A 23,898-nucleotide genomic window follows, 5' to 3' on the forward strand; every position below is an offset into this window, starting at 1 on the left:
TCTTCCACTTCTCCTCGCAAACCTGCAGCACAACACTGGTGGATGGTGGTATTCACATTGTCGTCGATAAATTCTCCCACCCACAAAAGCTTCGAGGAACTCCTCCCCACCCACCTTCACGGGGCTTAGCCTATTAGCCCTATTCTTGTCCCACTCACACCACCTAGTACCGGCAGTCTCCAACAGAGCGCGCCCGTTTGAGCGTTGCGCCAAGAGGTAGGCAACCGGGAGTTATCGATTCGTTTTCTCATTATTTATACATATTTTCCAGTTTATTGCGACCGCGCGTCTCCCCAACACCACCACCAAGTGGTCGAGGAAAGAAGGGGATTTGCGTTCGTTTTACATGCCACAGCAATTCCCACATACACGCATTCGACACCTTGGTGCCATCTTGTCAAACTGCTACCAACCGAAACTTTGTATGACGTGCGTCAAATTGCTCATGCAAACAATCAAAATTTGTATGATGAATAATTATTGATATTTCTCAAATTTGAGCACAAGGACAAAATCGACTTGAGAAAAGATAGCACAACGGCGACGACCTACTGAGCTGAGCATTCTACTCTGCAGACACAAGGGAATCGACTATGAGTGTGTGTGTGTATGTGTGTGTGCTTGTGTTTGTGCCGGGCACGTTTTACTAGAGTTTACATCCTCATCCGTCAGTTTGGCTGCCAAGCTAGACAACAATCAACACATAAAGTCTCGTTCGTTCTCGGTGTTGGCATTACCGTCATCATCTGGCAGATCACGATCATCATCAAGCAGTACCCATTCATATTTTTTTATACTTTGCTGCCGTATTGATGAGAATTTAATTCAACCTTATTCAAATTCGGAAAGGAGGAGGGAAGGAATGTGAATCCTATTCGGTTTTAGGAAATCCTTTTGAAAGGATGATGAATGTGTATAAACAGATTATCAGCAAAGAATTATCAAAAAATCTGAATAAATTTCTGATTCCAATTTAGATATTAAAATACGAAAGAAAAACGGTCATCTTTAATATGCATTTGCTGCATTTTCTTTTGATTTATTGAACCCAAACAATTAATGCTGGACTGGTTTTACCTTTTATCATTACTCTAAAAAATGATATTTTTGAAACTCCAATATCTATTTGCGTCCAACACCCCACTCCTATAGGTCAAAAGTAAGGGAGTTTTATGCCCTACACCACTGGTACCTAGTGTGTCCCTCCCGGGACAAAATTTCCGTGATTTTTCTAAAACCAGGAATTCCCGAATCCCGGGATTTTTATATTTTGTCTCGGGAATTTCCGAATTGAAAAAAAAGCAAATTTTGGTCTGGAAATTCAGATTTGGTTGAGGAAATAGACGAACAGTTGAAAACATAGTAATTGATAAGAATTTTAAAGCATTAAAATTTGTATTCGACATATATCAGCATTAATTTGGCTTATTAAATTTGTTAAAATTTTCGTTAACAGATCCGCAAAATGCCTAGCGCTTTAAATATTTTCTATTAAGTTTTATTTATTATTTAAAAGGGGTTTGGTGTTAAACTTGAAAAAAATCATATTCGATAATCTTTCTTCAAAAACCGGCATCTTGGGCAAATCAGGACAAAAGTTACAACAGCTTTTTAAGTCGAATTTGTTGCACAATGTTCTTATTTTTTTATTAACTTCGGTTAAAACAGGAATAGAACAAAAAAATAGTACACCGATTTCCAAATTTATTGCTCTAAAATCTCCTGCACCTATTCAGACTGTATTCCCGATTTTTCCAGTTGGCGGTAGTGACTTAATAATCATTTGTAAAATATGTTTTGCATAAAACATGACATTCTAAACTTATCTAAAATTTTACATTGTCTGGTTTAATTCTATTTGTTTTCGTTTCTTGTTTTTTTGGGACAGTTTCAACCCGAACAGACGGTAATAACTAAATTCATGCCGTTTCAATAACAAATACTGTTAAAATAACAGAAAGTGTTATGGAATATTCTTGCAAAATCCATTTTTGCATAAGAGTTCAATAACAGTTTATGTTATCATAACACAATTTGTTATCGGTCTGATATTGATTGAAAGACAGAACAACTTGAGAATAACATATTTTGTTATGGAAGAATACCTCAAACTGGGATGATCGGATTAGTTGTTAAAATAACAAAAAATAATAACAAAGATTTGTTCGAAGAATAACTAAAAATGTTATTAGTCTGTTATTACAATAACAATCCAATAACAAAAAAATCATAACGGCGAATAACAAATCTTGTTATAAATAACATAAAATGTTATTGGCCTAGTATTTTCCAATATCAAAAAAAGTTATTCCCGCGTTATTTCCATCTGCTCGGGAAAGATATTTTTCAAGCTTTTGAAGGCCTAATCATGCACCCAGAATTTAGAATCGAGAGAATCCTTCCCTCAAAATTCAAATTTTTGGCTCGGTGCCAAAATCGATAGAATAATGCTACCAACTCACACCATCATAACAAATGTGTTCATTCGTTAATTGAAACCGTTAATCTCCAACAAGTGTCATACATTGACATCTGACCACTCCTGAGTCACCAAGCTGTGGTGGCCGAGGCAGTTAAGTCATTGGGTTAGTCTGCCAAAGGTCTCGGGTTCGATTCCCGTAGTCGACACTTTTGGTTTTTTGTTTGACGGATGAACTTTTTTTGCAAATGAACTTCGCGAGAATGATTCTTTCGCTCATCTCGAGCAGTGTTCTCTGTGTCCGTGAATGGTACCACTATTCTCTCGATTCGAGGCCATTGTTCTGGCCATTGACGTTGCTGCCCAGTTTTGGGTGTAGCATGCAACTTTTTCTAAGTTGATGTCTCTTAAAAAATACTTCTAAAATAAAAAAAATAATTTTATTTTACTACGATAGTACAACCCGAGCAGACGGAAATAACTTGGGAATAACATTTTTTCGATATTTGAAAATACTAGGCCACTAACATTTTGTGTTATTTATAACAAGTTTTGTTATTCGCCGTTATGATTTTTTTGTTATTGGATTGTTATTGTAATAACAGACTAATAACACTTTTAGTTATTCTTCGAACAAATCTTTGTTATTTTGACAACTAATCCGATCAGCCTAATAACAGTTAGAGTTATTCTTCAATAACAAAAAATGTTATTCCAAAGTTGTTTTGGCTTTCAACCAATATCAGACCAATATCAAATTTTGTTATGATAACATAAACTGTTATTCAACTCTTATGCAAAAATGGATTTTTCTAGAAGAATCCGTAACACTTTTTGTTATTTGAACAGTATTTGTTATTGAAATGGTATGAATTTTGTTATTACCGTCTGCCCGGGAAGAGCTCAGAGCTGAAAATATTTGTCTATGATTTTTCATAATGTTCAACATAACATATCACATATAACAGGATTCTGAGACATGATCGTTCGAAAAAAAATGGAATTCGGAAAATAATACAAGCAAAGCATAACACAGACTTCCTGAAATTTGGAAATTTTGGAGAACTGTTTGAAACATTTCGAGGCACAAATTTAGTAAAACATACCAGGGAGACATTTTGCAAAGAATAACACTGACCAACAAAAATTACCAAAAATTCCTGCGCAGACTAAACTCGAGGGGAAGCATGAAGTTTAAGGTCCCCAGAAACACGTGCACTTAGATTTTTCAAAAATATTTAGACTGGGCCGAATGGTTTTTCACCAAAGTTTGTATGGAGAATTAGTGCTGTTCGCTACTCCCAATATTGCATGCAATTTTTTGCTTGTATGCAACAGTGGCGAACCGCCCTTTTGTTGGTCGGTGTAATTGATACCTGCCACAAAATGTCACCAAAAATGCATGTGAAATTAAACCGCTCAAACTTGGCTTAAACTAAAAAAAAAAATCTACAAAAATTATCAGTTCAACAATTTGGCTTAGATCAGGGGTGACCAAAGTATGGCCCGCGGGCCAAACGTGGCCCGCGAGTTAATTTTTTGTGGCCCGCGGACCCATTTTGAATGATCATGTAAAATGGCCCTTTGACGTTATTTTATAATTCCTAGAAATTAGGGTTAAGTTTATGCCTATTTTGTGAACCTTTTTAGATTTTGTTTATATAAAACTAATTGTAAAATCGGGATCAAAGTATGGAAAACCCATTCTTTGATCTAGATTATATGAAACAAACATTGTGTTAAAAATCTATCATATCGTAACTATCTATCGTAACACGTTTAAATGTGATTGAAATGAGTAAATTTTGTCAAAATTTTCATCAAATATTTATTGAAATTTTATTAAAATTGAAGGAATAATTTTTGAAAAATCCTTAAGCAGCTTTTTAACATAAAGATTGCACTTAATTTTAAAAAAAATAATTGCAGACTTTTACAAAATTGGTGTAAAAGTAAATCTTTCCCAGTTCCTGAGGGGAACACCCTTGAAGAGTATCGGGGCCGGCATTTACAAAGCGGATTCAGTGGCAATTTCATTCTCAACTTAATGTTAACATGTTAAGGTTAATGTTAACATTCCATAGGTCGCCTCCCTAAGGTGTCGTGATAAGGTCCAGTTTGTGATGATACACTACCTTCCCTTTACTATGCAATCGAATCCAGAAGAGAAACGATCACCAGTTGTGTTGGTCCGTAACCCCTTTTTAAAATATATTTAAAAAATAAATAAAAATCAATTTAAATACAACTTTAAAACTTTTATTATATTTGTGAAATCACGATTGTTGAGGCACGAAAGTTGCAATGAAAAGCAGACGAATAATATTTACGTTGGATTTTTTTTTTGATTTTCTGATTTTAATAAAATTTAACCAATTGATTGGAGCCTGTTTTGTACAAAACTGTGTTTTCAAATATTTTATTTGTTTTTTTAGTTTCACAGATTGCAATTAAAAAAAAAAATTTCTCATATGGCCCGCATGTGAGCATCAAATTTGGCCCGCCATTCAAAAACATTGAGAACCACTGGCTTAGATCTTTGCAGTAGACATTATTGTTTTCGAAACGTTTCAAGTATGGTTGAAGATCTGTTTTGAACGTCATTTTGCTTAATGCAGCTTGTATGAGTTACAAGAGATTCTCTAGTGTGCTCAATGAAACTAGTAAGAGCATACATTTCTTCTTTCCCTCCCAGAAACCTTCCAGCTACTGGTTCTGAAGTGAGCGAAAGTCTCGTGGTAAGGTTGGAGTCTTGAAGACAAGTTGGTTGAAAGTGAGAGCTGGGTTTTTAAACCTAATTTTAAAACTAGTTTTTCTTATTTAATTTTTGGATCGTTTTGAAAAAATGACGATTTAGGCCTTTTTCGATTACTACCCCCTGTGGGTACCAACTTGTTTAGCAAAACCACACGTGTGGTTTCGGTGGGAAAAGAACTGTCTCAAGTGCTTCGAATTACATTTAACTGGGAATAGCCTTTTGGGTGCGGTTCGAACCCCAAAACCACTTATCGTCTGGCAGGGTTTGGCTCTGTGGTGGGAAATGGAAATAACCAAAACTGAAAATAACCCCACATCTGCAAGTACATTTCGTGGCCCCAGAAGCTTTCTTTTTTCGCCATTTGCGGTTGACGTGGAAACACCAGACACGTTCGCCATTTTCATCGAATCGAAGCCATCAGCCACTTACTTCCACACTATTAACCATTGAAGCGCCGCGCTGCCTCTTTTGCAATTATCGTTCACTTCAATTGGTTCCATTTTAGTCGTACTATGCTTGAAATTCCTGCACGGGTCGGGTAGAGATCTTCTGTGGAATTTTTACGACCGTTTTTTTGGAGCATTTTTCCCCATTCGTGGATATTGAATCAACGATTATCATCGAGTTGCCAGCCGGGTGGAACGACCCCAGGCTGGACAAAACGGGCCTATTTATTGTGATAACATTGCGGAAAGTGGGAGGAAATTGAAAGAAAAGTCTTTTCATGGCTCTTGCTAACGATGAGAGCAGAAAATTCCACAGGAATCAGGAACCAACGGAATCTATTTTTAAAACACCATGCGTCTCCATTAAATTCAAGCCAATAATGGTAGAGGTTGCTCAAATGAAACAATTTCAATAATTGCTCATTGGACGAATTATTCAACATCATAACTTTCCTGATAACGCAAACTACCAGGATATAATGAACCGACCGACTAATTGTCAATTCGTCGAATTGAACCCGAAACGATATGTTTGCATTTTGCCACCAAATATGATTGACAAACGAAGCAATATCTGCATTTCGCGGGAAAGGTCCCGTGGTTTCACAGAATCCATGTCCAATGTGAATATAAGCCTTTCAGAACGATCATAGTTTTGCCGCAGTATGCCACGTGGTCGAAATGTTCAACCCATGTCGATGTTGGGGGAAAATAGAGCCGCCGCTGGTTATGGCTTATGGGTTAAACTTTTCTCCCTCTGTAGATTGGAAATGGCTTTTGGGAATTGGAGAATAGAAAAGCATTGGGAAAGTGGTAGAAATTTCCTGGGTTGGTTGTTTTACATATCGTCACTCGTGTGCTATTTTGTGACATGGCCAATCTTATAACAGCTTCTTCTTTGGAGAAGGTGAAATAAGTTTGTAAATAATAAATATTATGTGTTTTTGAAATATAATTAAAAAAACTTCAAATTTATATACATTTTCAGTAGAACAAATTTCATAGAATATGTAAAAACTTCTGATTTGTGCTCTTAATTCAGTTTAAAATTCAATATGAATCGATAATTTTATGAATAAAACTAGTTTTAACGATTTTAAGGCAAAATCAAGCCTTTTAAAAATTTCGACTGAAATTTATAAGTGTTTTGTTAAAAAGCTTATAAACTTAGTTAACTAAACTTTAACATTGATTTTTTTTCTAAAAAACTATATTACCAACCATAGCGATGATAAATTTGACGTAGAAATAAAATTTGAACACCTTGAATCTAATTTTAGCAAGAAAAACTATGTGATCACGCTGCTGATCATATTTTCCCTTAGTTTAGATTTGTAAATACCTAATTCTAGTCCTTAATCTAACCCTAATTTAAGTGTGAATTGCCTCCCTAATCCTAATTTTATTTACACTACGTTACGGTAGTTATTAGATCTCTCTGAGAGAGAGCCAGACCAGACTGACCAACGGTCAGCACTTCATGAAGAAGAACCAATAAAATAGTACCCCAAGAACCATCGGAGCGTTCACAACAAAGGCTGCGCGAAGTGTTTTGTTCCCCGTCCTTTTACCCAATAAAGTCGTGTGCGCGGCAAAAGTGAATTTAGTTGGAATCCGTCCGAAATCCCCCAACCCCAAGTTGATGTGGAGATCTGCCAGCCTTTGGTTAGAAAGGTGGCGATCTAAAGTGCGTACGTGAGTGCAGTGCCAGGTGGTGAAGTTCCTGAAAGTGTGATGATCCAGGTACCCGTAACTACACGGGAAGAAATACCTCAGATCGCCGGTATTCGGTGCTGAAAGGCGCCAACACTATGATAACCGTCAGTGGGGGTGACATTGGGTCTGGGGGGTGAGATTGGGTCAAAGTGATTTTTTACGGATTTTACTATTTCTCAGGTTCTTCTCAATGAAACTCAATTCAGTTAATAGGGTTGTGTAGGGAACATCTTAAGATGATTTCGCTGAAAAAATCTCGTTCCTAGAACAAATCCTGTCATTTTGGCAGCAGTCGAAAGTTGATGTACGTTTTTGGCCAAAAATTACCTCTCAAAAAATCATTTTTCTATTATTTTTGTTGGAATTGCTCAAAAACTGCCCAAATGTTTGAAAATCTCCACTTCAAACATTGTAGCATGTCAATACGATTCCCCCGAACCAGAAACACTGTTGGATGACTTGTTTTTACCATATCGTTGTATTGGCGCATCATTTTAGTTTCATTTGACCCAATGTCACCCCCTCTAAGGAGTGAGATTGGGTCAATTTTCAAACTATTGGCATTTAAGGTAGTATTCATCAAAATCCACCATATTTTGGGAAAATGTTAGTAAACTATCTAAGAACAAATCTACGTTGAAAGATTTTCGATGTTATTTAAATTATTTTTGTTATTAAGAAATTACGAGAGCTGTATCGTTTTTTGACCCATAGTCACCCCCACTAACGGTATCAAAGTTAACCCAGAATTCAAAATAAGAATTTTCAACGCAACAATTTTTAAAGCACTATTGAAAAAACTTGTATTCAAAGATAGTGCGTGGACTTTGTGTGGACTATTCCAGTACATGTTTCAAAAATAATTACCTTGAGAAAAACCTTAACCGTTTTTGAGCAGTTTACTAGAATTTTGAAAATTTATTTTTTGGTTTTGTATTCCTTTCAATTGAACTTTGTTTAACGATTCCTCAAGTCGAATATAACCATTTTGCATAATTGATTTCTCCATACAAAGTTGAGACTATGCATAGAAAGGACTATGCTTGAGAAGGAATTTTCTGATCGATTTGGTTTCTTTTAGGAAATGAATAGGACTATCCGATAAAAGTTCAAAAATAATCTTTTTTTTAAATTTACTCGAGTTTGACAAACATCACATCCATCAATTTTGTATTTTTATTTTTTTGATATTTTTCAGTGAACAAACCGTGCCAACTTTTAACGATAAGGTATGACGATAAGTTAGTTTTTTACCAAATATCAATTTTAGAAAAAAGTGATTTTTTAAAGTATGAATTCTATGAATGTAATGAAGAAAACAAGTTTAATTGAGTCAATTGATTTCTACTCATTCGGCCCTTTAATTTCAAGCGATGATATGTTGGCAACTACGCAATCGATTTTTTTTATGTTTAAAGATGAAACTCGTGTTAATCAGAATTTTTTTTCAGCATTTTAAAATCACGACTAACATTTCAAAAAGCCATAATAATTCTACTCAAACAAATTTTCAACAAGAAAAAAGAAATTTTGTTTTTTCACAATGCCATATCGAAACAATTTTAAAATGGTCCATTTCCTGAGTTTTAAATTTAAATTCAAACTCACTTAGCATAAAATTAAATGATAAGAATAGTGTGATGAAGTAAGCTTTTGTTTTTGTGCTAGGTAGTTCCACAAGAAAATTATGCGACTAACTTTTTATTTATCTCAAATTTTGTTGAACAATGATCCCATTCAGAATAAACGTTTTGTTTTAATTTCATTATATTATTATTATTTATCTTTGTAAACGAAAATTTCCAAATTTAATTTTGCAGCTAAGTTGCCAAAACAATCTGGAAAAATCTGGCAAGCCACTTTTCTCAAAACAATTAGCAAAACGGCGTTCGGAAGTGGTGTATTATCTCTTTTTATACATTTAGCTTTTCAAAATAAACAATATTGATTAATTTAGCTTAGTCTGGAAGAAATTAAAACCTTTTTCAAGCGGCTTCTCAAAAAATCCTGCTGTATCAGATTTATCTGGCAAACTGGCAACCCTGGTTACGAGCTTCATATCGAATTTATCAGTTATCTTAAAATTATGAGTTGTCATAAAGTTAAAGTTTAAGCGATTTTTTTAATTTCACTGATATACATAAAAAAAATGCTATACATTCAAATATTTATTGGAGAAAAAACTTGTAGAATCGATTTAAATTATTTAGAATGCATTGTACAATGTTGATTTGCGTTTTAAATCAATAAGGGATATTTATTCTATTTTTAAATTTTGGATTTTATCTCTCTTCTGCCCAATTTTTTTTCGATTTTGTTATTTTTCCCGTGTTTAGGAGGTCATTATCAGCAACTTTTGTTCTATAAAAAACTTTACTTCTCTTGTTGATTGCTTTTCTTGTTTTATTTGTAGTATTTTAATTTGCAATTATCTTGTTTAATTTATTTTTGTTTTTGGTAGTATTTGGTCTATTGTATCACCTGCCATCATTACATTTTGCCTTTTATATTTTTTCATGTTTTTACAGTCACTTTTTAAATATTTTGCTTGTTTTCACATTGTTTGCTATAGAATGGCACCATTCTAATTTAAACTGTAAAAAATGCTTAAAGGCATAGTCTGGGACACTACAAAAATCACTGTATACTTTTTTTACCTAAAATAAAGGAAATGTTAGCAAAAAAACACAGCCAAAGATGAATTCATTTCGGAGCCAAATTTGTTAACCATATTTTCCTGCTTCTCACATCTTTTTTTTTTCAAATGTGGACTTCAAATGGAGACACGATACTTGCAAAGTGGCCCATGGCACGATACAAGCTCGAAAGCAAATGTAAATGTTGGCGGGATTTTGAAAGCTTTCACCGCGGTTTGGCCTTTTGATGATTTCGGGCAAACTCCCTCACCCAGCGAGATTGTGTGGGAGGTGGTGGCGGCATTAACCGAAAAGTTGAAATGCCAGCACCAATTTTCTAAGGGCAACCATAACAGAATTGGTTAGATCGATGTAGGTTGGGTTCTTGAAAAAAAAAGTTACTAAAAATGCTAATTTTGAAATTTATGTTTGAGATAAAATTTCAAATATCCAATTCTATGAAATAAAAACCATTGTGTTGTTTATTTTCGACGTCCAGTAGACTCTCCACAAAACCACCAACAAACCACCCAGCCTAAATGGATCGTCACGCTGATGAACCGCACTCAAAATAGCTCTTCCATTCTGATGCTCTCGGAACTGTCAATTACAGTTTGAAACTGGTCCTCGAACATGTGGCCACAAGGTTCAATCAACAACCACCAACGACAACAAAGGAAGGATAAAAAAAAACGATCGAATGAGGACCAGATTTCAAGCGCCTGCAGCAGCCAAATTTCAATGGGCCTGGCACCAACAGTTTGAGCCTGGTCCATTCAGAGAAATGTTCGATGAATGACGAGCCAACTGAGTGACGGCGTTCACGCAATCAATGTCGCGCGCACACACACATGCCTCGATAAATGTTGGCACTCTATTGTGTGCGAACAAGTTTTGTTTGAGGACTGGGAAAGAGGGAAATTAAATTTCCTAAAAGTGGTTTCGATCAGTATGAAGGATTGTCAGAGTAATTAAGGTCATTATTATTATTAGCTAAAATATATCAAAATGATTATGATGAAACGAGATTTCACTTCCTTTTCACAGGTCTATTTATCCCATCGAGTACGATCACTCGACTGACAAACGCTTTCGAGCGACAGTCGTGGAAGCAATCTAAATTTAAGTCAAGTTGGACCACTTACAATTCAAATGTGCTGGACTCCCGGGTGATTCCCGGAGGAAATTCGCCAGACTATTCGTATTTCCATGAATGGTCGTGACAATTTCGAAAAGTGGATTCCTGTATAGAGATGATTAAATTAAAGGTATTATTCACTGATTTTGTGGACTGTATAATTTCAAAGAAATACAATTATTTTTCAAATGTTTGTTGAAACAAGTACAGTTTCAATATTTTGACAACCCTTTTCAAATAGAATGAATCGATTGGTGCAAAATTTATTCAGCAGCATTCTGACGTTCGCCCACATAAAAGAACACAGAAGCGCAGTCGATTTCCTGTTCCGGGGCTGCCAACCGCTCGGAAAACGGTTCTGCATCGTTAATTTTGCCGGTAATGGCTGCGGGGCGCTGGCAATTGATTGAATAGTGGATACAATGCAATCGGAATTGATTTCGGAAGGAGGCCACTTCACCCGGAAGGGAGACTGTGGATGATTTGAAATCTGCAACGATTTTCATTCTTAGAAGAATTAAATTAAGGGTTTGTTCTCAATTTGCTCAAAAAATCAACCAGTTTTACAACAAAAATGTTAAATATTTAATGGAAATCATATAACATTTAAAGTTGCCCCCTAATTCAATTTCTGAGCACTGTTTTACTTAACTGCAAATTGGTATCCATCATTCTGAGAGTTTAGTTAAAATATTTGAAGATCTAATCGGACTTTTCGACGCTGTCGTGCTATACTGTCGTAAGTCGCTTTTTGACGTTCCGAGAAAAACGCGTTTCAATGTTTGCCCTTGATTAAACATAAACGAGAGCACGCAGTGTAAACAATAACAAACACGTTTTGTTTGTTTGACCAGTATGTGCATTGCCCGAAGATGGGTTGAATTTGGTTGCCGGAATCCCGAGTAATAATTGAACATGTGTACGCTAGTCGAGCTCGTTCCTGTGTCAAACGCGTTCTGACCTGAAATCCTTTTGGCCAATTGTCGCACTTACATCAATTTTCAGGCTATGTCAAGATAGCACGACAAGATTGAAACTTCTTTCAAATGAAAAGTGACAAAAATGCACGGAGTTTTTTCGGTTTTTATTGAATATCTCAGGATTGAAATCGATTTTTTGGGGATCTATAAAGGTCAACAGGTGAGACATTGTGAGCGGCACAAAATGCACACATTCTAAACTCAATTTGGTTTGACTGAATTAATCTATAGTGGTCCAGATCACAAAATTAAATGGAAATTTTATTTTCTATGCCTTCTACGATAAAATTTACCAATACATCACACATCAATCCGTAAAATAGTAGTATATGCAACAAGTTGCAAAAGAGCATTTTTTCAGCACGAGTCGTACATTTATCCAACGAGGTTCACCGAGTTTGATAAATACGAAGAGTGCTGAAAAAATCAAGTTTTGCAACGAGTTTCATACAACATTTTTTGCAATTCCAAAAAACACACACTGAGTGAAATTTTATGTCAAATTTTCATGTATTTTGTCAATAAACCGTTTAAGTAATTTTTTTTTTGAAAACTGTTACTTTTCGAAACAAGTGCTGAAAAGTTCAACTTTTCAGCACCCATTTGAGTGCTGAAAAGTAGAACTTTTCAGCATTTATTTTGAAAATAGTAGTTTATGCAACAAGTTGCAAAAAGATGATTTTTTCAGCACGAGTCGTACATTTATCCAACGAGGTACACCGATTCGATTCTGTTATTTTTGGTACAGAAAAGTAGGCTATTTCGTAGTTCAAAAATGACAGGAAAAGTAAGTTGTTTCGCGACGGAATTGCAAAAAACTGTTTTATCGTTACCATTCAATTTTTACTAGCCCGCAGAAATATCCCATACGCATTTTCAACACTTTTGAGTTATTGATTCAGTTTCTTAAAAAAAATCCTTTGTTCTAGAAAACATGAGGAAATCCAGTTTTTTATTTCGTGAAAACTTAGGTGGCCGCATGTGTGTGACGCCTTTCCTTGCGTTTGTCTCAGCATGCTGTTTTTGCATATTGGACATTCATGCGAACATAGACAGTTTAGAGCTTAAAAAAACCATCATTTTTATTTTTGAAATTTTTCAAGCTAAGCCATTTAAAAAAGGTTGATGAGAATATTTCACAACAATAATATTAGCAATTAAAGACAATTTTTGATTAAAAGCGCAAAATTACTTTGAAAAACATGAAGTTATTTTTTATAATATCGTGAAGGTGGTACCATACACTTTTCTGGAAAATCAAAATTTCACAAATATAGATTCCTCAAATTCAAAGCAAACAATTCTGAACTTTTTTGATGTGATTGATGACCTCCCCTTTGAAACGAAATTTGGTGCATTAAAATTAGCGCAAGTCATTTCAAGATATTTGAGTTTGATAGTTGCATGTTTTAAACCATAAGAGGCACAGTGGTCCTGGTCGCAAAATTAAGTAGAAAATGAGTTTTCTGAAAATGGTAATGTTTTAGAGCTTTGGTGTCTTCAAAAGAGTTGTTGCAAATGAGAAGGGGCAACTTTTGGTTTGATTGAAAATTTGGGTGGATCACGATCAGGATGATTTTAAAAACTAACCTAATCCACCTATGTGGTTGATGCCTTCCTCACTTGTTACCAACAATGGGTAATATGAGTGGTTTGGACACATATTTCAGCTATTTTTTTTAGGTCCAGAAAAATAAGTACACAGATATAACTTAAGTTGTCATAACTCGAGACAGGGTTGCCAGATCTTCAATTATGTGGACTCGTTGGAAAGTTCTTTCGATTACCTAATCAACGATGGGTCGGATGATGGATCCGGACATAGTTTACATACATTTAAGTGAGATCCGGCTTCAAAAAAGTACATAAATATCACTTAAGTGGTCATAACTCGAGACAGGGTTGCCAGATCTTCAATTATGTGGACCCGTTGGAAAAGTCTCTCGATTACCTAACCAATGATGGGTAAGATGATGGATCCGGACATCGTTTACATGCATTTAAGTGAGATCCGGCTTCAAAAAAGTACATAAATATCACTTAAGTGGTCATAACTCGAGACAGGGTTGCCAGATCTTCCATGTTGTGGACTCGTTGGAAAGGTCTTTTGATTACCTAACCAACGATGAGTCGGATTATGGTTCCGGACATCGTTTACATACATTTAAGTGAGATCCGGCTTCAAAAAAGTACATCAATATCACTTAAAAGGTCATAACTCGAGACATGGTTTCCAGATCTTCAATTATTTGGACTCGTTGGAAAGGTCTTTTGATTACCTAACCAACGATGAGTCTGATGATGGTTCCGGACATCGTTTACATGCATTTAAGTGAGACACACAAAAAAGTACTTAAATATCACTTAAGTGGTCATAACTCGAGACAGGGTTGCCAGATCTTCGATATTGTGTTCTCGTTGGAAAGGTCTCTTGATAACCTATTCAACGATGAGTCGGATGATGGTTCCGGACATCGTTTACATACATTTAAGTGAGATCCGGCTTCAAAAAAGTACATACATATCACTTAAGTGGTCATAACTCGAGACAGGGTTGCCAGATCTTCGATGTTGCGGACTCGTTGGAAAGGTCTCTTGATTACCTAACCAACGATGGGTCGGATGATAGATCCGGACATCGTTTACATGCATTTAAGTGAGATCCGGCTTCAAAAAAGTACATAAATATCACTTAAGTGGTCATAACTCGAGACAGGGTTGCCAGATCTTCGATGTTGTGGATTCGTTGGAAAGGTCTCTCGATTACCTAACCAACGGTGGGTCGGATGATGAATCCGGACATCGTTTACATGCATTTAAGTGAGATCCGGCTTCAAAAAAGTATTTAAATATCACTTAAGTGGTCATAACTCGAGACAGGGTTGCCAGATCTTCAATTATGTGGACTCGTTCGAATTCTAAGTGTAAATATAGGTATTCGGTGCCCTCTCCCCGTGCCCATACCTTCACACTTAGGAGACCCGGGAGGCGGAGTCTTGTCGCAAAAAGAACGATACACGCCTGTGGATCCGTTGACGAAACCGCAAGGTTTAAGAGGGCCACATTATAAGGTGTTACGTCGATTCCGTTTTTTTTCCGTTCGAAAGGTCTCTCGATTATCTAACCAACAATGGGTCGGATGATGGATCCGGACATCGTTTACATGCATTTAAGTGAGATCCGGCTTAAAAAAGTACATAAATATCACTTAAGTGGTCATAACTCGAGACAGGGTTGCCAGATCTTCGATGTTGCGGACTTGTTGGAAAGGTCTTTTGATTACCTAACCAACGATGGGTTGGATGATGGATCTGAACATCGTTTACATGCATATAATTGAGATCCGGATATATGTGAAAACACATTTTTATACATAACTTTTGAACTACTTATCGAAACTTCAAACAATTCAATAGCGATGTATGGGACCCTAAACCAAGTCGAATGCAACTGGTTCGATCAAAATCGGTTCAGCCAGTGCTGAGAAAACTTGGCAAGATTTTTGAACACATACATACATACACACACACACACATACACACACACACACATACACACACACACACAGACATTTGTTCAGTTTTCGATTCTGAGTCGATATGTATATATGAAGGTGGGTCTTCGAGCTTTTAATAAAAAGTTCATTTTTAGAGCAGGATTATAGCCTTACCTCAGTGAGGAAGGCAAAATCTAAATTTTTAATGAATATTTTTGCAACTATTTTGTCTCCTAGAAAATTGTTGGGCTTGCCTTCTACTACCAAATTTATAAAAAGCATCTGACCAAATCTTCTTACTTTACTTTACTTTCATTGGCGCCACACCATTAGCTTGGCCTGCTGCACGATTAATAAATACGCGCTGATCCCTGTTTTGCCTGATGGGATTGGAAGTTTAAAGATAGGTCGAGGACCCGTCTGGTTCTTGTACTATGTTTAGGCGGGGCCAGACAATGCCCAATGAGCTCGGGGCCGCTAGCATCTCTGCCATTCTGAAATGGGTCATTGGAAGCAGCGCGAGGGCTGTCACCACCTAATACCCAGGACTGAGATAAGCTGTATCAGCTCAACCCAAGTCTGATACAAACTATACTTTCCCATAATTTCGCTGCCGGCCAGCGGGTATTGGATTGGACCAAACACACAGGTTGCATTCGAAATTGGAGATCTAGCACTACAAACGATGAAAAAATCCCAAGAGTATTCTTCTTAAAGCTCGAGATATCTTCATTTGGAAATGTGAAAAAGTTTATGGGAAAACCCAGTTTCCACTTAATTTTGCGATCTGAACCACTAGCTGTAATTTTTGATCAATCAGTCTGAAATATTTTTTTGAAAAGGAATGTGTTTGTTTTCACTTTTTTGAGCTACAAACGTGGTCTGAACATCATTTTTCTATTTAAAAAAAATACCTTGAAATGCTACTTTAAAAAAACTGGTTTTTGAGGGTGTGCTCTGATGCTTTTGATAAAATTAGTCTTAGAAGCAGTAGATTGAGAGGAAAAATGTTGGTGCCTTTGGCAAAGTTGCTTGGACCTGCATTAATTTTGTTGTCGTTTCTACCAAAAGTTAATAGATTTTTAAGAAGAAAATTATAGGGGTCAAATTTTGTTGATGTTGAAAGTTATTCAATGTTGGTTATATTCATGAGTAAGGCTACCAACTCGGCTCTCATCGCGGACTTTTAGCAAGCGTGATTATTGTATGGATTTTTTGTGTATTTATTTTAAACAATTTTCAATCTTCTTGTAAAAGCCATTGTTTAGAGAAAAAAAATTTACTGGTGCTATTTTTTTTGGTTCATTTTAAAATGTCGGGTTTAAAGGTGATAGTTTGTTCAAAAGAAACTGAAATTCTAACCAAATTTTCATCAAAGTTGTAACATTTTGTAAATGTGTATGAACTTAAGTGATTTTTTCATGAGTAAAGCTTTGAATGCATTCTTTCTAATTGTCTTTTTGATAAAATCAATAATCATCTCTTTTAATCAGAAATTTGTGAGAAATACAGTGACCCCACATTTTTAAAAAAGAAAAAAAAAACATATCACACAAATTAAATAAAACAATTACCCAAAACCCGAAAATTGTCAAACCCCTTTTAAAGGTCTTTTCCCGCCCAACTTTTATCTCTAATCCAAATTAATTGTTTGAAAACTGCTCCGGTGTATCAACCACAGAGAAAACCCCAACAAAACTTACCCGTCTTCTCCTCCCACCTCGGGAACCGTCAACAAAGCTTAATCCTTTCAACTGCGCCGGCAACACCTGTCTCCACTTTATCCTCAGCTTCAGCAGCAGCACGTTCCTCCACCCACACACACACACGGTTCTGTTTGCGGGGGTTGGAAGTTTTTAATTTCCGCCCATATTCACCCACAGTAACCACCTCACAACACTTGAATTTTTCGGCGATTTAATCAACTTTTCAACCGATGAAATCGATCACCTTTTTCCAAGGAGGTCTAAACCGTTTTTCATCTCAATTTCCTCGGAACCAAAACACATCACTTTGAACTTGAATTCGGGAAAATTTTTTGGGAACCGGCACACCTTTTGCCAGTATTTATTATTCACGGAAGCGTGCTGTTTATCCTTGTGCTCCGCCGGCCAAATGTCCTCTTCCCAGGATCAGTATCACGCTGGGGCTTGGGTGGGGGTGTCGGAACGGTCACCTTTTTCCGATAAATAACCGCCGGCCAGGAGACGCACTTTCTGGGCGAAGAAGATCAAATTCTGCTGTTTTCACTCACTCATTTTGTCGGTTGAACCGATGAAAATGGGAACCCCCTTTTTTTCTTGGGCCACTGAATTTTAGTCATTGAGGCGAAATTGATGAAGGAATTCTCATCACGTTGAACTGCGGATTTTGCTGCTGCTGCTTCTGGATGGAAACGGCTAATCGATCCAGGGGTTTGAGTTGCGTCGGATACAGATTGAATATTGGAATTGATTTCCTTTCCATTTGCACGAGAACACAACAACTCGTCGGTATTGAGTTAATTAGGTTGATATGATGATTTGTTCGCAGATGCTGACTAAATTAGGGATTCGGAATTAGAGGGACATATATAATTAATGGAGTCTCTGATACAACAACGTTCTATCCTGTACAACTCACAGTTGCTTAAAAAATTATCAAATAAATCTCTATAACGTTAAATTTAAAGATATACTAAGTTAATATAAGAAGCATTCCACCCCAAATTAATCATCTCTCGAATTCAACATTTTCTGATTAAACTTAAATCTAGTGAGGATTTTTGTACTTTTTAAACATAATGTACGTTCCGGATCAAATGCAGCAATTTTCATTAATTCAGATACGCATAAATGCCACACACGGTATGGCGGAAGCAAAATATAAATATTATAAATTAAGATGACTTATGGTAAGGGAACAGCATCTAATTCCAGCGTGCCTCTTATGTTGGCAGGTCAGAACTTTGACATTCAATTAAAGCTAATTAAAAGCGTTTTCAACTGAAATCGAGTGATAAATAGCTCAATTAGGAGTGAGCAAGCAAGTTTCTAACAAAAGTTTTGCAAAATTAGTTGTTGAAATCAGCAAATTGGATGGAGTTAGGAGCGAGTGCTTAGCCTGCCAAACATACGAGAATTTCCCCTAGATGTATACGTAGAAAGTTGAGTTTCACTTTCCATTTTCTCAAAAACAAAAATTGTTTTCTCATGGGAGGAGGCGCATGGTGGCTCAAGTGAATTTCAATAATTTGTTAATAAGCCTAGTTATACGTCGTATTGAGGAATGTTTTGCATTTATTTTACCTTTATGCATTAAGAACATGCAAAAAAAGTATTTTTACTTATTTTTTCCATATTTAAGATCAGGCGTTCAATTAATATGTAATTTTCACCGATAGAATATTTTGAATAAAATTTTAAATAAGAAAATGAAAGATGAAATACAACTTTCTGCGTATAAATCTTAATGTAGTCATCTCAATTTATAATATTTTGTTTCTGCCATACCGTGCCCTACATCTCATTTGAGTTTTTGAAGCAGTTTGGTTTTAGGGCATAAGAATTTTCGTAAATAAAAATAAATAAAAATTAAAAATATATCTAGAACAAAGAACTTCAAGCAAACTCGAAAAAACCTACTTTTCAACAAAATATTAAAATGTATCAAAAAAGGTTTTTCCAAGTATTAAAAATTTTGAAGTTTATTTTACATTGAGGATTTATACTTGTTTAGTTCAACTCTTATAATTATCAAAAAAAAAAAATATTTTCAGTGAACATTTTGTTTTTGATTTAAGGAATCGTGGCAAAAACCTTTCCACAAATGTTGTTTATTTATTGTAATATGATAACAGGCAATTTCAAGAAATGTTTTGAAGTTAAATTATTTTTCAGAAAAAAAGCAGAACAATTTGAGTTCATTCAACAACAGTAGTTTATGCAACAAGTTGCAATAAAAGGAATATTTCAGCACGAATCGTACATTTATCCAATGAGGTTCACCGAGTTGGATAAATACGACGAGTGAAGAAAAAATCATGTTTTGCAACGAGTTCCATTCAGCATTTTTTGCAATCCGGAAAAACACCCTTTGAGTGAAGTTATGAACTAAAGGTTCATGTATTTTGTCAATAAACCGTTTAAATCATAAAAAACTCGAAAAAAAATATTCGATTCTAACTGCTTTGATATGTTCTACAAAGTTGGAGAGCTTGTTAATGTATTGCACCCTGCAGATAAAACCGTTAAAAATTGGATTTTAATACATTTTTCGTATTTTTGCCATATCAATCAACACTTCGAGTATGAAGAGAGAACAATATGCAGCTTGAAGAGCGAGGTTTTGAAGAACAGTACCTTATTCTGGGCGCCATAATATACAGTCATAATTAAAACTGACTTATTATTAGATACAAAAAAAATATAATTTTTATGATTTATAGGTATATTTTTTTTTTTGCCGGGACCCGTGGTGTAGGGGTAAGCGTGGTTGCCTCTCACCCAGTCGGCCTGGGTTTGATCCCAGAAGGTCCCGGTGGCATTTTTCGAGACGAGATTTGTCTGATCACGCCTTCCGTCGGACGGGAAGTAAATGTTGGCCCCGGACTAACCTAAAAAGGTTAGGTCGTTAGCTCAGTCCAGGTGCAGGAGTCGTCTCCCTGGGTCCTGTCTCGGTGGAGTCGCTGGTAGGCAGTTGGACTAACAACCCAAAAGTCGTCAGTTCGAATCCCGTGATGGATGGAAGCTAAGATGTAAAAAGAGGTTTGCAATTGCCTCAACAATCAAGCCTTCGAACACTTAGTTTCGAGTAGGAATCTCGCAATCGAGAGCGCCAAGGCAATGCTGTAGAGCGAATAATTTGATTTGATTTGATTTTTGAATTTATAAATTTATGAGAAACAGTCAACTATGTATTTTCTCAAAAAAAAAACTCAAATTTAATGTTTTTGTATTATGATTATCAAACGGTCAAGAATTTTCCATTGTTTCAATGGACTGACAAAAAATTTGACACCCAATGTAAAATAAATAAAATTTCAGGATTTTTTTTTCAAAATAAGTTCTTTTGTGTAGAAAAGTCTTATATTTTTGAAAATATGCGTTCAATTTTGGACTTACTTCGGATTTCAAATAAACTTGTTTTTCTGTTATATATTTGTGTATCAACAAATAACCAAAACTATAGACATATTTTTAGCGTCAAGATTTATAACAAGAAGTTATGCAAAAAAATAGCTAAGTTTTAAAGCTAACTCTTAGCGAAATGAAATTTAAAGCAATTTATTTTGGCTTTAATCGTCATAAGTGATCATTAGCTTGTCCCATTTTGAGGTCATGTCGAGGAAATTCAGGTGCTCTCTTCTTAAATGATAGATCATGATGTTAGGAACAATGTTTTTTTAGACAAGAAAAAATAATAAAATACTTTCTCGTTCCCCCTCTTCGATTTACTGAAAAAAAGTCACTTTTTTGAACAAATTTTCTAAAATCGCTTGGAATCAATACAAAAACTGTTTCGATTAGGTATGTTTTATCTTCAAACGATAGGTTTTTGTCCATAAATTAAGATGCAGTATCAATATTGGACCAAAATTTAAGTTTTTGGACTCTCCCAGGCGGATTTATGTCGAAAAAATTGCATTTTCTCGAAACATTTTTCAGAAATGCTCATTTAATTTTGAGTAGCCTATTTTTCCCAGAAAAACCAATACATGCAACTTGTAGGAAATTTCATGGCAAACATTTTTCGTTTTGAGAAAATGCAATTTTGATACCCCAGAGCTGAGATATTTGGACAAAAACCTATCGTTTGAAGATAATGCAAACATGATCGTAAGAGTTTTTGTATTCATTAGAAGCGATTTTAGAAAATTTTTGAAAATTCTTTTTCAGTAAATCAAAGAGGGGGAACGAGAAAGTATTTTATTATTTTTTTTTGTCTAAGAAAACATTGTTCCTAACATCATAATCTATCATTTAAGAAGAGAGCACCTGAAATTCCTCGACATGACTTCAAAATGGGACAAGCTACTTGTTCAATATTATTTTTTTATTTTTTCAACTAATTGAATGAAAATGTCAAGCTACGCTTCACGATTAAAATCGTTTCGAGTGTTTTCACTTGAAGGATCTATAATTCAGATTTTCAAGAGCTATTGATCTGCGAGATTTTTTTCAACTTACGCTTTGGCTTGCCTTTGCCATTCAAATATGCATTGATTGAAAAAAAAAAGAATCTAAAATAAACATGTTGACAACAGAGAAACAGAGGAAACTAAACATTTTTCAAATTAGCCGAAAGGTTCTTGAAATAAAAATTAAACTAAAATCGATTTGCTGGAAGTAAATAGCATAAAAAAAAATCTTTAGTAAGAAAGGCAAACAACTATTTTTTTGCAATTCCGCTGTAAAACTGTCAACTTTTCCTGTCCTTCTGGAGAAACGAAACGGCCTACTTTTCCCTACCAAAAATAACAGTGCTGGAAAGTTCTACTTTTCAGCACTGTAATGGGTGGTGAAAGGTTGAACTTTTCAACTCTAGTATCGAAAAGTAACATTTTGCAATTCCGTCGTGAAACTACTTACTTTTCCTGTCATTCTTGAACGACGAAATAGCCTACTTTTCTGTACCAAAAATAACAGAATCGAAGAGCAACACTTTTCAAAATAAATGCTGAAAAGTTCTACTTTTCAGCACTCAAATGGGTGCTGAAAAGTTGAACTTTTCAGCACTTACATGAAAATTTGACATAAAATTTCACTTAGTGTGTTTTTTATGGAATTGCAAGAAATGTTGTATGGAACTCGTGCAAAACTTGATTTTTTCCGCACTCTTCGTATTTATCCAACTCGGTGAACCTCGTTGAATAAATGTACGACTCGTGCTGAAAAAATTAACTTTTTGCAACTTGTTGCATAAACTACTATTACAATCACACTCGAAATCAATTATTTCAATTTGATTTGGATATGATTGAATTATGAAATGACATTTCAAAAATAGAGATGCAATTTTCTTTAGGTCATCTAAATGCTGATCAGATTTTTCAATAAATCGTTACATCATTTAAAATTGATTCTAAATACAAAATATGAAGATCTTTTAAATAATAAACCAAGTTTTGAATCTGGAACGTCACTGCGGTGAAGCAGTACACTTTTTTATTTTATTTTTTTAATTTCATATATCAAAAGTAAGTAACACTTAAAATGTCGCAACGTGTTTTTGTCATACTGCACACACAGCTGATAAAGGTCACATTGCCTTCACCATCAAGCAATATCCTATTTTTAAGCTCCCAATCCAGCGGAAACCCCACAACTTTGAACTTAATTCACGTCTTCTAAATTTAGCCGGTCGCTGTATAAAGTCGCAGTCTCAAACGCAACCAGCAGACACTCCCTTTCTTCACCCCGCACATGTTCTTCCTTTCTTCCGTTCCGCGGGCAGAGCAGTTATTCGATTTCCTTCATTTTCTAGGGCGGCGACAGCCGCCGCAACCAACGTCGAAACTTGACCCACTGCTGTATCGACCCCCTCACCGACGACGACAGCTAAGGAAAAGCCGATTTTCTTCCGAGATCCGTAAATCTTGGCGGGTGAGCCGCAAATCACCACCAGCAACGTGTGGTAGCTTTCAGGACGTGATCCTGATAAAAATCCTTCGCCACCGTTAATATCCACGGAATCTGCTACTGATAAGCACACTGACAGGACACACAAACACATTAACCTCTGAGTAAGTCAGCATCGTAATAAAGTGTAAGATTTTGCGCTGAAATATTTTTTTACTGCTCAGAACAATATTTAAAAAAAATCTACACGAAAATTCGTGTAAATTTTAATCCATTATCCACACATCAATTTTACACACATTTCATCTACACAATTTAATATCTCACTTTGATGGATTGCACACTGCGTCTTGGAGCCTATCCGTGGCCGTTGTAATCCCACCCCGGCGCGCGGTTCACCCGAGGTCACGTGGTCCGACCCGCCACTGCAGCTCGACCGACAACAACTGGCCGTGCGGCAGCACGGAACCTGCTTCTTTAAGGACGACATGGACGACAACACCGGCGTGAATCCCAACGAACGGGCTTTCGTGGAGTTTGCGCAGCAGGCGAGCTTTTGGGGGATTGTTTACTGTTGGGTGAACGCGATGAACCCCCCCCCGATGAAGTTCACGATGAAAGTGAAAGAAGTGAAGGTTATGTTTTTGGATTCCTTTTGAGGAGAAGAGAAAAAGTTTTCCACCCCAGCCCGAAGCCCCCCGTTCCGCGCAGAAAGGAAGGCGAAGAAATTCATACAGTACCAAAGATTTG

General features: G+C 35.9%; 1 protein-coding gene across 1 annotated transcript in view; it reads right to left on the minus strand.

The window, feature by feature from the left end:
• Nucleotides 1-23,611, minus strand: part of LOC120413692 (latrophilin-like protein LAT-2) — a 151,306-nt gene extending 127,695 nt beyond the window's left edge. The window contains exons 1-2 of the mRNA XM_039574620.2: nucleotides 23,476-23,611; nucleotides 17,293-18,128 (exon numbers count right to left, since the gene is read on the minus strand). The gene's annotated coding sequence lies outside the window, so the exon portion shown is untranslated. The remainder of the gene's footprint in view (nucleotides 1-17,292; nucleotides 18,129-23,475) is intronic.
• Between the last annotated feature and the right edge of the window lie 287 nt (nucleotides 23,612-23,898).

The sequence above is a fragment of the Culex pipiens genome, chromosome 3, assembly GCF_016801865.2.
Source record: "Culex pipiens pallens isolate TS chromosome 3, TS_CPP_V2, whole genome shotgun sequence".
Taxonomy (NCBI): domain Eukaryota; kingdom Metazoa; phylum Arthropoda; class Insecta; order Diptera; family Culicidae; genus Culex; species Culex pipiens.